At 37.7% G+C, this 13,799-nt stretch overlaps 1 protein-coding gene across 10 annotated transcripts in view; it reads right to left on the bottom strand.

Moving 5' to 3' along the window:
- Window positions 1-13,799, bottom strand: part of LOC119657187 (ubiquitin carboxyl-terminal hydrolase Usp2) — a 60,829-nt gene that overhangs the window by 28,104 nt on the left and 18,926 nt on the right. The window contains exon 1 of one of the 10 annotated variants that reach the window (XM_038063981.1): window positions 5,716-6,184. The exons of the other annotated variants lie outside the window; for them this stretch is intronic. The gene's annotated coding sequence lies outside the window, so the exon portion shown is untranslated. Of the gene's footprint in view, window positions 1-5,715; window positions 6,185-13,799 lie in introns of those variants that run through there. 10 annotated transcript variants of the gene reach the window in all.

Genomic DNA, 13,799 nt, shown 5'->3' with positions numbered 1-13,799 from the left:
GTATAAATTCAAAATAGCATAATCCAATATGCAAAACTAATAGCAATTTTTTAGTTTGCTTTTCCAATATATTCTCCTTCTCAAGTTCTCACAGAAATGAAAATTTTGAACATATAAAAGCGATTGGATCGATCATTTTTCATTTTCATTTTGCAAAAAAAAAAATTAACATTTACGAAATAGTTTTGCAATCGAGCATGAGAAAGGTTCGATATGCACAAAATATATAAACTCGATCGTACGTGTTGGCAGAAATTACTGCAACAAATTTGGGGAGGCGTGGTGGTCGTGACAGAGTCTCTTACAAGGTCAATTGTGTTTCGACTCACTGACAAAGAATATCTACTCAGATCGATAATATCATAATCAGATTTAAGAGCTATCTCGTAGCTTAACGAAGGGTTGATGACATCGACTTCGAAATGGACTTTCATCTGAAGGTAAGAAATCTTTCCTTGAATGTCTCTATTGTACGTCTTCACGACCCGCTGTTGTTCAGCAGCATCAAAATGTTCTTGCTGCGAATAATACTCACATCAATGCGACCAGCAAAAGTATTTATAATAAGAGTGACATCGATGTTGCTTGGGCGCTGATGACATGCTATGTTCCACATAGGAATTTATGACAATCATGGCGCATCGATGAATATAAGAGGAGCTTCGTAGGTTCGAACCGAGGTGAGTGTGACATTATCGCGTTGATCAGAAAAGTGTCGCAACTAATAGCGATTCCGCTACCATAGCCAACAGTGCCAGTGGGTAAGGTTGCTAGCTTGCGCCTCATGCGGAATTGCTCCTCTGTAGAGTTGCTACTTAAACTCATTCGTAAATCCTGCGATTCGGAGATCTTTTTCAGTGAATGGAAGGAAGGAATGGTGGTCGTTAAAATAGCGAAGGGGACTCGTCTTGAATGCGTCAAGTAGAGTGATATTTGCATTTTGTTGTCGTGGAGATACCAGCAAAAATCATTCTGGGAAACATCAAGGACCATCTTGAAAGCTTAATGAACAGAGAGCCAGTTTCCGCGCTGAATCCTCCTCAGCCGATCACATCAACCATTCGGATCATTGAGCAGTAATGGGGATTTAGATCTCCCCCTTCAATTTTATGCAAGAAAAGCATTGCAGTGATATACGACAGCGCAAAATGCTGATGTTATGCTGCAAATCTCCTAGGATTATTTAAGATACCTTGTCCGGAGGATGTGGAGTGGTCCAATGAAAAATGTCATATTTGCTTGTTTTTCAATGAATCCTGGACCTTGACAAAGTATTTCTGAATTTGAAAAAGGAGGCGAGCAAAGCTGACCTGAAAACAAATGCTAGCAAAACCAAGGTTCACTAATTCACGCATTAATGGGCAGAACATCAGTTTCTGACGCATTAATAGACAGAACCTGTTTAATTTTTCTCGACATATTAAAAGACTAGATTCGCTTTCTTTGTTTTGTCCAAAATCTGGAAATGCAACCCTCTGAACGCCAACATCAAGTCTAGATTATTCCGCGTTAATGTTCTCTCTGGGATACTATGTAAGAGTAGTACATGGAAAATAGCCGTCACTGTTACTCAGTAGCTTCAAGCTCCTAAGTTTTAATCAACTCATGTCTGCGTCATGTTATCGAGGTATTCTGACCTAGGACAACAACAAAAGAACTTCATCGACGTTCCTGTGCTAGTGTTAATCAAAAGACGTACTGGCAGTTGATAGGTCGCACATTCAGAAAGTGCGAGAACTTTACGGCAGATTATGCAATGCAAACACGGATAGATGAATCTCCAATAAGGCGGTAAAATATAAAAACTAGAGCTATGTGTACTCTGTAAAACAAAACTTTTGATGCTTTAATCAGCGAAGTAAAGAAAATAATTATGTATTCGATAAACAGAAATGCACGGCTAAACCGCTTTATTGCTACGAAAAAAGTGGGGTGGAATCGAGCTGCCTAGCGTTAAACAATTTCGTTGCAATGTGGAGAGTTTTCGGCAAGTGTTGCAATCACAACTGCTGAAATTTATTTGATCACATGTTTATTAATTACTATTAACTGTGCATGATTCACCTTTTCATTTTTTTAGTGATGGTACAGTATACGCAGCAGAAAAAATACCACTTATATCATATATAAAGTAAAAACTGGTGTGTCATAATTTTTATTTATATGCAATTAAGGTTTTTTTTCGATGTGCAGCTGTAATGATAAAAGCAGCAATAGCCTTTTCCATTGATTTTTCATGTTTCTAACTGGAAATGAACCACACCGGTAAGAAAAATTGCACTAATACAAGCAGAATTGCAGCAAGCCCCTTTTCCACTTTTATGGTCACTGAAAACCGTTCATAGCAAATAAAAAAACATTTTCGACATTAACCTTTTCATGGCTACTGAATGATGCTAGAGGGCATAGTTTTGCAATTAAATATGGCCTACGTGGTAAGTGCGAGCTGACACACTTAATGTACTTAGTTGACATCAAACTGTATGCTGGTACTAACGACCATCTGAGAAGTCTGTTGCGAATAATAGACATGCTCAGCCGTGATATTCGAATGGAGTTTGGATTAGACAAGTGTCGAATCCAAGCCATCCGCAAATGTCATCACGAACCGCATGCCGGACATAGCATTGGTGACCTCCACATCGAAGCTATGACCGAGATAGACTTCTACAAGTACCTAGGAATTCTGCAAGGAACTTATGCTCGAGTTGGTTATCTGAAGGATCCTCTGCTATCCGAATTCCTGCGACGTGTAAAACTGGTACTGAAATCGTATCTCTCGGGGAGGAATAAAATAAGCGCGTTGAATGTATTCGCTATCCCTTGACTGGCTTATGCATTCGGAATATTGCCGTGGACGAAGACCGATTTGGAAAACATCCAGCGCAAAGAGCAGGCGACTCCCTTGCATGTGGCTGCCTGTGGGCTGACTCCACTTAACTTGAAGGATCGACCTTATAATCCTCTGAGTGGGGTGAAGTCAGACCAAGAGCGGATCGATGAATGGAAGTCGAAGGCAATGCACGGTAAACACGAGAATTGTCTTTGGCAGCCATTTGTCGATTTGCATTTGTTGGACAGATTGCTGTGTGCTGGGGAGCTCTTGGCTGAGGCGGGGGAGGGGTTCATGTGTGCCATTCAGGACAGCGTGGTCGCTACCCGAGCTTATAAAAGCTCATCATGAAAGAACGGGTGGAGAAGGACCAGTGCAGAACATGTGGTTCGGCGTTAGAGCCGTTGGACCATTTCATTTCTGGCTGTACTGTTATGACACATGGAATACATCACCAGGCATAATGCTGTATGTAAGGATATCCATCAAAACTTTGCATACAAACATGGGCTGATCACGGGAACATGTCCACAACTCATCGCCATACTCTACATAACAAGCCTGACGTACTGTTAGTTGACAAGACGGATCGCTCCGCGTATATAATTGATGTTGCTATCCCCCATAATAGCAACATCGAACGGAAATAACTATGAGCCACTGGCTGGGGAAATCAAAGAAATTTGGCGTCTCGGGTGGGTGGTTGTAGTTCCCATAACATTGTCAGCTCCAGGTATTGTACCCAAATCCCTCATGGCTTCCCTTGATGTACTGGGACTTTCGCACAGTCTGGTTCAAACCATGCAGAAATACACCATTCTGCATATGTGCTCGATGAGGAGTTCTTGACGGATTCTCCCATTGACCTACCACCAGCGCCCCTTTAGTTTTTAAGTAGGTAGGATCGTCCGAGCCTAGAAGCTTGGCACTTAGTGCTAGTATTAAGTAAAATCCGGCATCTGCCGAGATGGTGATAACTTGGAAATAATAATAATCGGTGGCGAAACAATCTATATTGGACCAGGGCCTTGAAGTGTGTTAGAGTACTTCATTCAAGACCCTAACGGTACACTACAGTACACTGTTGGAGGCAATGTGGTCAGCATTGCGCTCGCCCGAGATTATTACCCTGATTTGACTCAGGTACTCATTCACAGTTGAGTCGACTGGTATCCGACGTCAAATCACGATATAAATCCCACTGCCACCAGTGAGATTTGAACCGCGAGTTTCCGTATGACAGCCTTGTGCTCTAACGGCTCAGCTATCCGGACATCAATATGAACGTTGCTAGGTTTAATTCAGGCTTAAAGATTAAGCAGCTTTGATCCAATATTGGTATATTTGTGGGAACTTTCCTTTATCGCAAAATAATTTAGGAAATTCATGAGGATTAGCATATCTTTATTAATGACATGTTGGATTTAAAAAAAAAATTAATACGCAACATAGTGAATCGAACTGCCTCCGGCAGAGAGACTTTTACTTTTTTTAACGATACTATAAGCGACTTCAAACAAGTCGAAAACCGGAAGCTCAACGCTTGGGTTATGAAAGGTTGTGTGTAGAATTGCTCCATTTGCACGTAGCTTTTAATGTATATCCCCCTCAAACCCTTCACTTTATTGTGATTTGATATTTAGTGTTTTAGATTACAATAAGCGACAGAACGTTGACCTATTAAACTTTGTTAGAAATAGTGCGATTTTCATTTAAGTTTCTGGTATAAAGCTTGAAGATTCTAAGATAAATTTAAGGGAGTTTTCGGTCAATTGTAAAGTAAAGTAGTTGGTAGTATCATGCTCTATATTATAGCATATATTATTACAAAGCTTGATGATTCTAAGATAAATTTAAAGGAGTTTTCGGTCGATTTATAAAAAAATATATAATAGTAATATTTTATTCTATTATTAACTTCATTTAAACCGATATCGACATGGAGGGTATTTTGAGGCCTAGGCACTATATAGTGGCAACTCTGTGATTTTTTTTTAGTTTTTTCGTTTGAGTAGTTTATGAGAACGGATACGGGAAAGCAATTATTAGTTTCCAGTTCCCGCCTTCCCCCCCTCTTTCATCAAATACCAAAAATATTGCCAGCTTGCCAGAATTTTCATTTGATACCCCACATGACTATATTCGATGCATGTGTGGGAGGGAGGGGAGGGGGGACCCCTTAAACTCAACATAGGACGATGTTACTCACTGATTACAAGGGTTCACAGTTTCCATCTTCCAAAAAAATGTCGTGTCAATAAAAGGAATCGTTTCTCATAAAATGGGTGTTACAGACAGCAGGACGGACGGACATTAAACCGATTTTAATACAAAACCTTAAAGAGACTGTAGCATATTAAAAGTAAAGATTATATCAATATATATTTTTTTGAAATTTTCCAAGTCTGGTAATTAATGATGTGTAATAATTTCAAAAATGTTATTACAAATTAACTTCAGCGAATTATTTGCGAAGGACGATTGAAATTTATCCGATGAAAATAATGCAAAGGAGAAGTTTCGATCTCCTCTGTCCCAAAAAGCCAATGAGACTAATACTCGCAACAACAAATTTTCTGCTATGAAAAATAGCGGCCACCGCTTTTTTGTAGTATTTCTGCTATGAACTGCATTTAATTGTAGTTTCAATTCCAATCAGAGAAAGCTGATATGTCACTTTGAATTTTCAACTACACATTGTTCTTACAAATGCTTGCCAAAACAGCCACCTGTTCTAAGATAACTTTGGATATTACGAACAAAAAGTCACTAAATATATTTCAGTATTAAGAGTAAATTAACATACATTGACATATCGCAATAAGGTGATTTTTTCAACAGCAAATCTGAACAAAAATTATTATCATAGCAAGTTCACTAACCTCCTTTTCTACACAGAGAATTGTAAAAATATGGATAATATCTTGATTTAATTTCATTTAGGTGCTTCAGTACATTTTCGTTTCCTTATTTCCAATTTTATTTTTAGCCTTTACGTAAATCACGAGAAAAAAATATTCCACTTGCTGATTTTTTGTACAGTTTCCTATTCTATGCACAACACATCGTCGAATATATTATTATCTGGCACTATACAAACAAAGAGCAGTTTCATTAACACTTTCGCTTCTTCATTTTGTTTTAATAAAATAATTTATCGCACTTAAGTTTAGAAAATAGTGTTTACAATTCTGATTTTAGAAGCGCATGTGAAATGGTAATAAGTGTGATATAAAGAGGAGTTAAACAGAACGCCCAGATTATAAATATACATGTATAAAACTACAAGATTTGTATGGTCGTTTTTAGATAAGCGCGAAAACATGACTAAAGCGGCTTCGTGGATAAAGAAATTTCCGTAGTGAATATTGATTCGCTTTTAATCGCAGCTGGATTTTCGCTGCTTGACTATACATTGGTAATAATTACAAAACTGTCAATGGCATTGGAAAGGGCCTAATAAGATTATTTTGCTTCAAAATGTTTACAAAGGATATGACATAAGTGATATTTAAAGGAGAAATTGCATCATATCTATGCAGTTATTGCCGTATGTATATATGTATGTTAGTGAACGATAATTAGCTACTGATACTTCCTATAGGATTATCTATAATAGGTTACGTTGGAGGAAAAGAGCAGCTTTAGAATTTACATTCTACATTTTCCGTCAATTCTTCTTATACCTTTTTGTGTCTCTGGTTCACCTTTACGTGAAGCATACAACCCCCAGACAATATTTTATTCGTTTTTATTTTCATAATAATTGATGAGGCGATATCTCAGTATTACTATTGCAATATTCCTGTAGGAGCAATATCAGAAGCAATATGTTAAGATGATACGGATGTAAATATGAATATGCCCAACTAATTGATTTGATAAGTTTATTGATCACCAACCAGTTTATGATGTATTTTAAATCAACGAAGTTTTGTCTGAATAAGTTGCTACCGGAATACATAATTTTAGTATGCAAAGTATGGACGCATATTCAAGGAAAATATGGTGAGAACACTTCTCTCATTCTTGTTCAGAACAGACATATAAATGTAACAAAGAAAAGTAGGTCATGTCAGAAAGCAACCATTTTCCTTAATAATTAAAAAAAAGTAATCTCTTTAAAAGTAAGTGATATTAGTGAGGAAATTTCTTCTAACAAAATATATACGGATCGCCTTTCAAATCCAGCAACTTTTTAGATCAGACCAAAAATAGCAACAATTTGATATGACAATAAATTCCAGTACCACCTTTTTAAACGTGCGATGGACGAAGTGGTTTGGGTGTCAGCTTTGCGGTTTCGATCTTATATCGTAGTTCGAATCCCAGGCACGATCATGGATGCTCGTGTGTCTAAAAGGGATAGATGTATAGTACAATGCGCCTACTAAAGGCTTGAACAATAAAACTATGGTTCCTCCTTAAAAAAACGTGATTTCGAGGATTTTCACAGCACGAAAGCACTTTTCTTAAAAACGAGGAAATAATAGATGCATTTTATGTGTCTAAGACAAACGGAATCCAACCGTTAACAAAACCTAAACCCTGATCGTCGGTTATCGATTTTTTTGATTAGTGAGGAATTGAGCCTTCCTTGTTCAAACCATCATCGCAGATACTACAATAAGGAAAATATGCTCGAAGTTTGTCTCAATAATTTTGAGTAATGGTCAAAAAGCGAATCGTTTCTAAATTTCGTTAGACAATTTGAAATACATTAGAGTAAACTTCGATTTTCTCTTTAACGTGGTTACCGAAGACGAAGGCTCGCTACCTGGTAAGGGAACACCAAAGTTTGGAATGATACACAATCAACTCTTTTCGTCCAAAAAAAGACCCGGATAAGAAAAAACATTTGATCATCAAACAAACACCACCATTGCAATATAATATTAAATTAGACAAAAAAAAGTTAGATCATGAAACAGTGTCAAGGAAGGGAGAGACCAGATGTGAATTTATCATTGCCATCAATATGCTCACGTGGAGTAAAGTTGCCGGTCTTCATGGTCTCCATGCGGACCTCTTTTGTAGATTCTGGCAATCTGAGATTTTCCGAGTGAATAGAAGAAGGAGATTTATGTTAAGATTCCGAAGAAGGAAAGTTGTCTTGAGTGTAACAAGTGAAGGAGTATTTACGTGCTTTCTGTTGTACCTCAAAGTTTACATCTTTACATCTCTGCCTTACCTTTTTTCATCGGTTTCGAGAATGTTTCGATAACATGAACAGCGAATTTTACTTGAATGATCTACGCATTCCGAAGAAACTAATACCTATTCTAAGAGTGGCATACTATAGCGCGGCAATGGCATGTGCTGCACCGAGAAAAAAAACAATGTTTGGAGAGCCGGTATGTACACAATTGATCACAAGTATCTCAATATTTCCTCTTTACTCCGTGCACAAAAGCATACGTGCATATACTTATATATATGTACTCAAATTGAATACCGCTTCTACTAACTTACAAACATAACCATCTTAATTGGATATTAGCCGCAAACTTCATTAGCATATACACGTGTACCATATATGTTTGTTTGATGATGATGTCATACACATCTTAGAATGCAATAAATTAATGTGAAATGGCAATTTTTAACCATCTACAATTTTGTTAATAATATTTGGATTTACTTGAAACTCTTCAGAATGATATCCTATCTTACCACTTATATTGATGCCAAATTTTGTAATTCTATAATGAACTTAACTTTTTTGAACTTAAGGTTTTTGGGTAAATTTATAAAATATGATAATATGCTATTATTAAGTTTATTTAAGCAGATATCGGAATGGGATGTATTCTAAGATCTAGATTTAATATAGATGCATTATCGTGATTTTGAGATTTTTATGTTGGATAGATTCTGAGAAAGACCTGTTTCACTTTTTGAGCCGCACAGTTTCAGTCCTCACTCCTCTATGGTTCGCCCAATATTAAAAGTAGAACGTTTGGAAAAGTACTAATCGGGGCGTTTCATTTGATACTCAACATGGCAACATTCGCCGAAAAAAATTTACCCCTATCTTTTCCATATAAGAACGATTTTACTCACTGCATACAAGGGGATTCACAGTTCCATATTCGTATCAATTGGAGTAACCGTTTCTGAAGAAATGGGTGTAGCGGACAGACAGTAAACTGATTTTAATAAAATTTTCTATTCAGCAAACAAACAAAACCTTAAAACGCAAGTAGATATGGAGAAACCATCTTTGAACTTGGCAAAGATTCAAGCTTTTCTGACAAGTGTCTCTGTGCTGATTCATTGCTTTTTTTACCCAAGTCGGTGATTCTGCTACCCATTGGTCCAGACCCTTGTAGCAGAAATACTAACTATTCGTATGTGCAAAACAGTACGTGAACTTGCGTAACATTGTCTACCAATTGTCTGTGCCTTCGTTTCAGATCGGAGACCAATATTCTAAACGTTACTCCAAAAACCTGTCTGTAAACACGAATTTGCTCTCGATTGTATCTAGATATTGTTTAGATACAGAAATCGCTCAACTTTACATCCAAGTGTGGCCGATACTCCGCGATACGCCTCTATTGTAATTTCTTCGCCCATGCGGTCCAAATTGGCAAGTTTATAAAAAAGCCGACATCAGCCCCTACTTCTGTTCTGTTTATGCAAGGACGGTAACTTCCTTACCAACCAACAGGCAGCGATGGATAGACGCACATAGGTCGATTTGCAGGATTTAACCGGTCAAAAGTGGCCGTGGACGCGCAATAAAAATTGCAGAGATAAAGGACACTCTCAGCAACTAATTTTGATGAAAAATTCAAATATCTGGAAAACCAATTACAGTTCTGTTATTCTGATACTCCAAAAATTTGAAACAGTTTGAAACAAGGATTTGCCTACTTTGAATCGTCTATGAAAGAAAAATGGTCCAGAGCCAGCAGTATTCAGCAAATAAACGAAACCAGGTCAGGGTTCTAAATCAATTAAGGGAATTTTTCACAGTCAACATTTTGTAAAATATTTTATTCGCTAATTAGATCGAATATACCTTTAAGAACCACCCCTCAAAATTTCAAGTGGAAACTCGTAATAATGAAATTGAATTTTTTTTTTATGAAGCTCGGCGCTTCAGGTAAAAGATGTTGTGTTCATCTTAGTTAAGAATACGAAATATTCCGCAATATTTTTCTAAACTCTAAGATACACATATGCATATACATAACAACGACATAAATACTGTGTTCATCCTAAATAAAAACATTGTCTGTTATTATTATTCTGTTAAGGGAAAGTCGCACCACGTCCTTAAAGAACTATTGTGCTCCTTTTGCTGGTTACAGTGTATTTATTAATCATAGTATCTCAAGCAAGCCTATAACCGTCAGGACTTTAGCATATTCTCCACTTTCAGAATTTTCAACTTTGCATCTGGTATTAAGTGTTTTCCAGATGCCACGATCTACTTTGCGCAAGTGCGGGACACAATACCAGAACGTGAATAGAGGCTTCATCACACTTGGACGAGCCATGCGTATTCAAATTGATCTAAAGCATCTTCACGCATTTCCACTTTACTCCGAACACAAAATCACGTAATCAGGTATTATATTGGTTACCACCCGTACATGTCTCCATCGAATAACTGGCATGATATACAAATTACCAAAAAAAAAAAACGTCCCATGGGCCCCGCCGTTCATATAAGTTCACTTGATATGATGATGGCGTCATTCACATCTTAGGATGCAATAAATTTACCTGAAATGCGAAACTTTGACCTTCTGCAAATTTGTTAATAGTTGGATCCCCTTCAAACTTTGTCGCCTATGCTACTGCCAAATTTTGTATTTCTGAGATGGACTTAAGGGGGGTTTTCCGGCAAACTTCTAAAACATGGTAATATACTATTTTCTACTTTATTTATGCAGATATCGGAACCAGATATATTTTGAGGCCGAGATTTTTTATAGATGCATCAATGCTTAAACTGTTAATTCATGGTTCGACAATATCTGAAAGTATCCTGTTGCCCATAGGACAATTGTCAGAAGAAGTCGCAGAGGCTAGAAATAACCCCTTTATTTATACCGCGAAAACTACGCGAGACAGTTATCTCCAGGGAGGAATGCAATCTTGATATACACAATACATTATGAAGTTCAGATCCTTAAACCTAAATCAAATATAGGAAAGAACAAAATCAAGATCACTTTGCTCTGGAACAATCAAAATATTGCTATCAGCCCATGGCCCAAATACCTAATTCGATATTTCATACGTGGGTCAAGACTTATAATGAAATAATAAAGATCTGTCGAATTTTGTACTTTATCCCCTTCGCAAGCCGGGCCGGGCCGGTTAATAAGGTTAGGGAGAAATGACGATGTTGCGCTGAATCCGTTACATTCCTTACTCGTTTTCACTCCTTTGTGGAGGCCTTCCACACAGTCTCTTTTGACTCATTGTTATTTTTTCCCCAACATTATTTTCAATAAGACTGGGATTCAGATTCATTATCATAACACTTAATGCCTTGCAAATGCTAAGCCTGGAGCAGCGAAACAAGTATAGAGTCGAACATAACCATCCATGACGATAGTGATTCGAACCCGAGGTAATGAGATTGAGACACATCATCATGTCCGAAATAAGAACATTTGCGATGGAAATCACTTGGGTTCATCGTGACCCAGTGAGTCTCTGCATGTCCTCCGGACAAGATAGCAGGGGAACATCATGGATAATAAGAAGGAATGGCATCGGCGTGTTTTTCTCGAAGTGACTTTTTTCACATTTGTCGAAATTTTAACTCAAAAAGTAATGAACCGATCATTATGAAATTTAAAGTTATGATTCTTTACAAAATTATCAAGAATACGGACCGATATTTGGGATATCATATTTTTAAGGATGCTTTTGCAAAATTAGCCAAAAAAGCAATGAAAATTGATTTTTTTTTTCAGCAGCTGCAAGATTTTTAATTATTATTATTTTCATCCACAATGCAGGGTATTTTTAAAAAATAGGTTGGTAATGTAAAATGGAAACTTTTTGGTTTAAGATAAAAATGGGAGCCCCTACAGTTGGAGAACCCTCAGCGATTTAATGTCGCGTAACTTTTTTATTTTTAACTCAAATTATTAGGACCGTACAAACAAAACCAAATTTTTTTGAAAGCCCTCCGCAGCGAGCTGTAGATCTCCCTTTTTCATGAACTGCAAGCGTAACTAGCGAAATAAACACGATTATAAAAATTCATTTTTGATAAAATTATTATTATTAAAAAACAATCTCTTCATCAATTATTAAATTTTTACCTCGATCGGAGGAAAACTATTTAGGTTCTCTTGCTTGTCGATTTCGAAAATGTGGTTTCGAGAAAAACGCTTTTGAAGTTTAAGGCCCTGCAACTTTTCAAAAGTCTAATAACATGGTCCTTAAATTTTCTTCTTAGGAAATACTTTTAACGTATTTTATGCCAATAAAAAAAAGTGAAGAAAATAAAAATTACAAACAGATATAAGCCCTTAAGTTGCTCATCATAGTCGATGAGGAGAAGACTGCTAACGTGCTGTCCTTCATTGGACCACCTGCGAGTTCTTCCGTAATGCTTTATACGGCAGCGAAATCATTATAATTTGCGGCACTTTCTGCCTACCTAACCAACGCAATAACAAATTCTCTTTTGTCATGGGGCACACTATGCTGCTCAAGATAAGTACCCCCCGCCCCCATCGGCTAACCGATTTTTCACCATCGAACGACAACCGGGTCCGAAAGCGGACTGTGCTAAATTTAGGAGGTGGAGGCTTCCAACTTCCATCATCGATCAAGTGATGGTGTCGCTCTTGTTTTGTAGATCTAGAAGGCAACTACTAAATCTGCTGATCATCGCGAAGTGATCAGTCTGGTTGCCAGTATGTCCCGGCCAATTGCTCATAAAAAGCTTTTTCTCCTCTGCATCGGGAGTCTCCGTTGTTTGATAATACTGCACTATTGACATGTTCCTCATTTTGGACCGATCAAAACTTGAAAGCGCGGCTAGCGGGCGCCTCTGGCAGGCTTGTCAGCCTACAAGAGCACAGTGCCACAAGTAGAAGACATCTGCTCTCCAGAGTCCCATAATCTTAATTCGCTTACCCTCAGCATGTGCAAACTATATCGCTGAAATTCTCGTTGAACCAAGACGAGCATTCTGGGAGCTTTGGTACCATCGTCGAGGAACGTTTGTATATTGCCAAATCCAATTATAATTCATTGTTGAAACAAAAGCCGTAGCCGAAAAATCAATCCCCTTCCCAAGCCTGCTAGCTCACAAATCGCTATCCTTCTTAGGAGGCGTTTATGACAAACAGGAAAATACCTCGGGTGAAGTGAATTCTAAATCACCCAGCTCACAGAGGAGTTACCATCTGAGCGGAGTATCTAGTGAAATTTATTCCACCTAATCCCTGAGGCGCCTAGATGTTACCCGCCCAATCAGACTGAGTGTAGTGACACTTCCCGTCAACGGCGATGTGGCAAGGCATACTATCTAAAAGTATGACCGATTGACGCCTGCAGTATGACTAAAAAATGGCCCACATGTAAACCCCATAGAAAATTTCTGAGTATTCGTGGCGTGGCAATTGCAGAAAATTTTTCAAGACGATGTAGCTATAACGAAGCTTCACACGATTTTATTAACAATTTCAAGGCATTGCAGATGTAACTAAAGTCATGAAGCGGATCGTTATAATTGTTATTACTTATGTATTTATGTATTTTCACCAAAACCATTTCAACGTTTGCGTACAGGAGACAAATAAGCACGGAAAAGTCCTTAGGAACTCTCGATTTTCTTCATGATGCGAACACGTCATTGTCGGCCACTAAGGAAGCTACCTATTTGTCAATCGCAGGTTACGATTAAACTAATTTTTAATCGTGATCTTATTGCCAACTCCGTTCGGATAGAACAAGAATTGTTCCATTGAAAAAGTGTTCG

This window comes from Hermetia illucens, chromosome 5 (genome assembly GCF_905115235.1).
Source record: "Hermetia illucens chromosome 5, iHerIll2.2.curated.20191125, whole genome shotgun sequence".
NCBI classification, from domain to species: Eukaryota; Metazoa; Arthropoda; class Insecta; order Diptera; family Stratiomyidae; genus Hermetia; species Hermetia illucens.
This window is presented reverse-complemented; position numbering and strand designations above follow the sequence as displayed.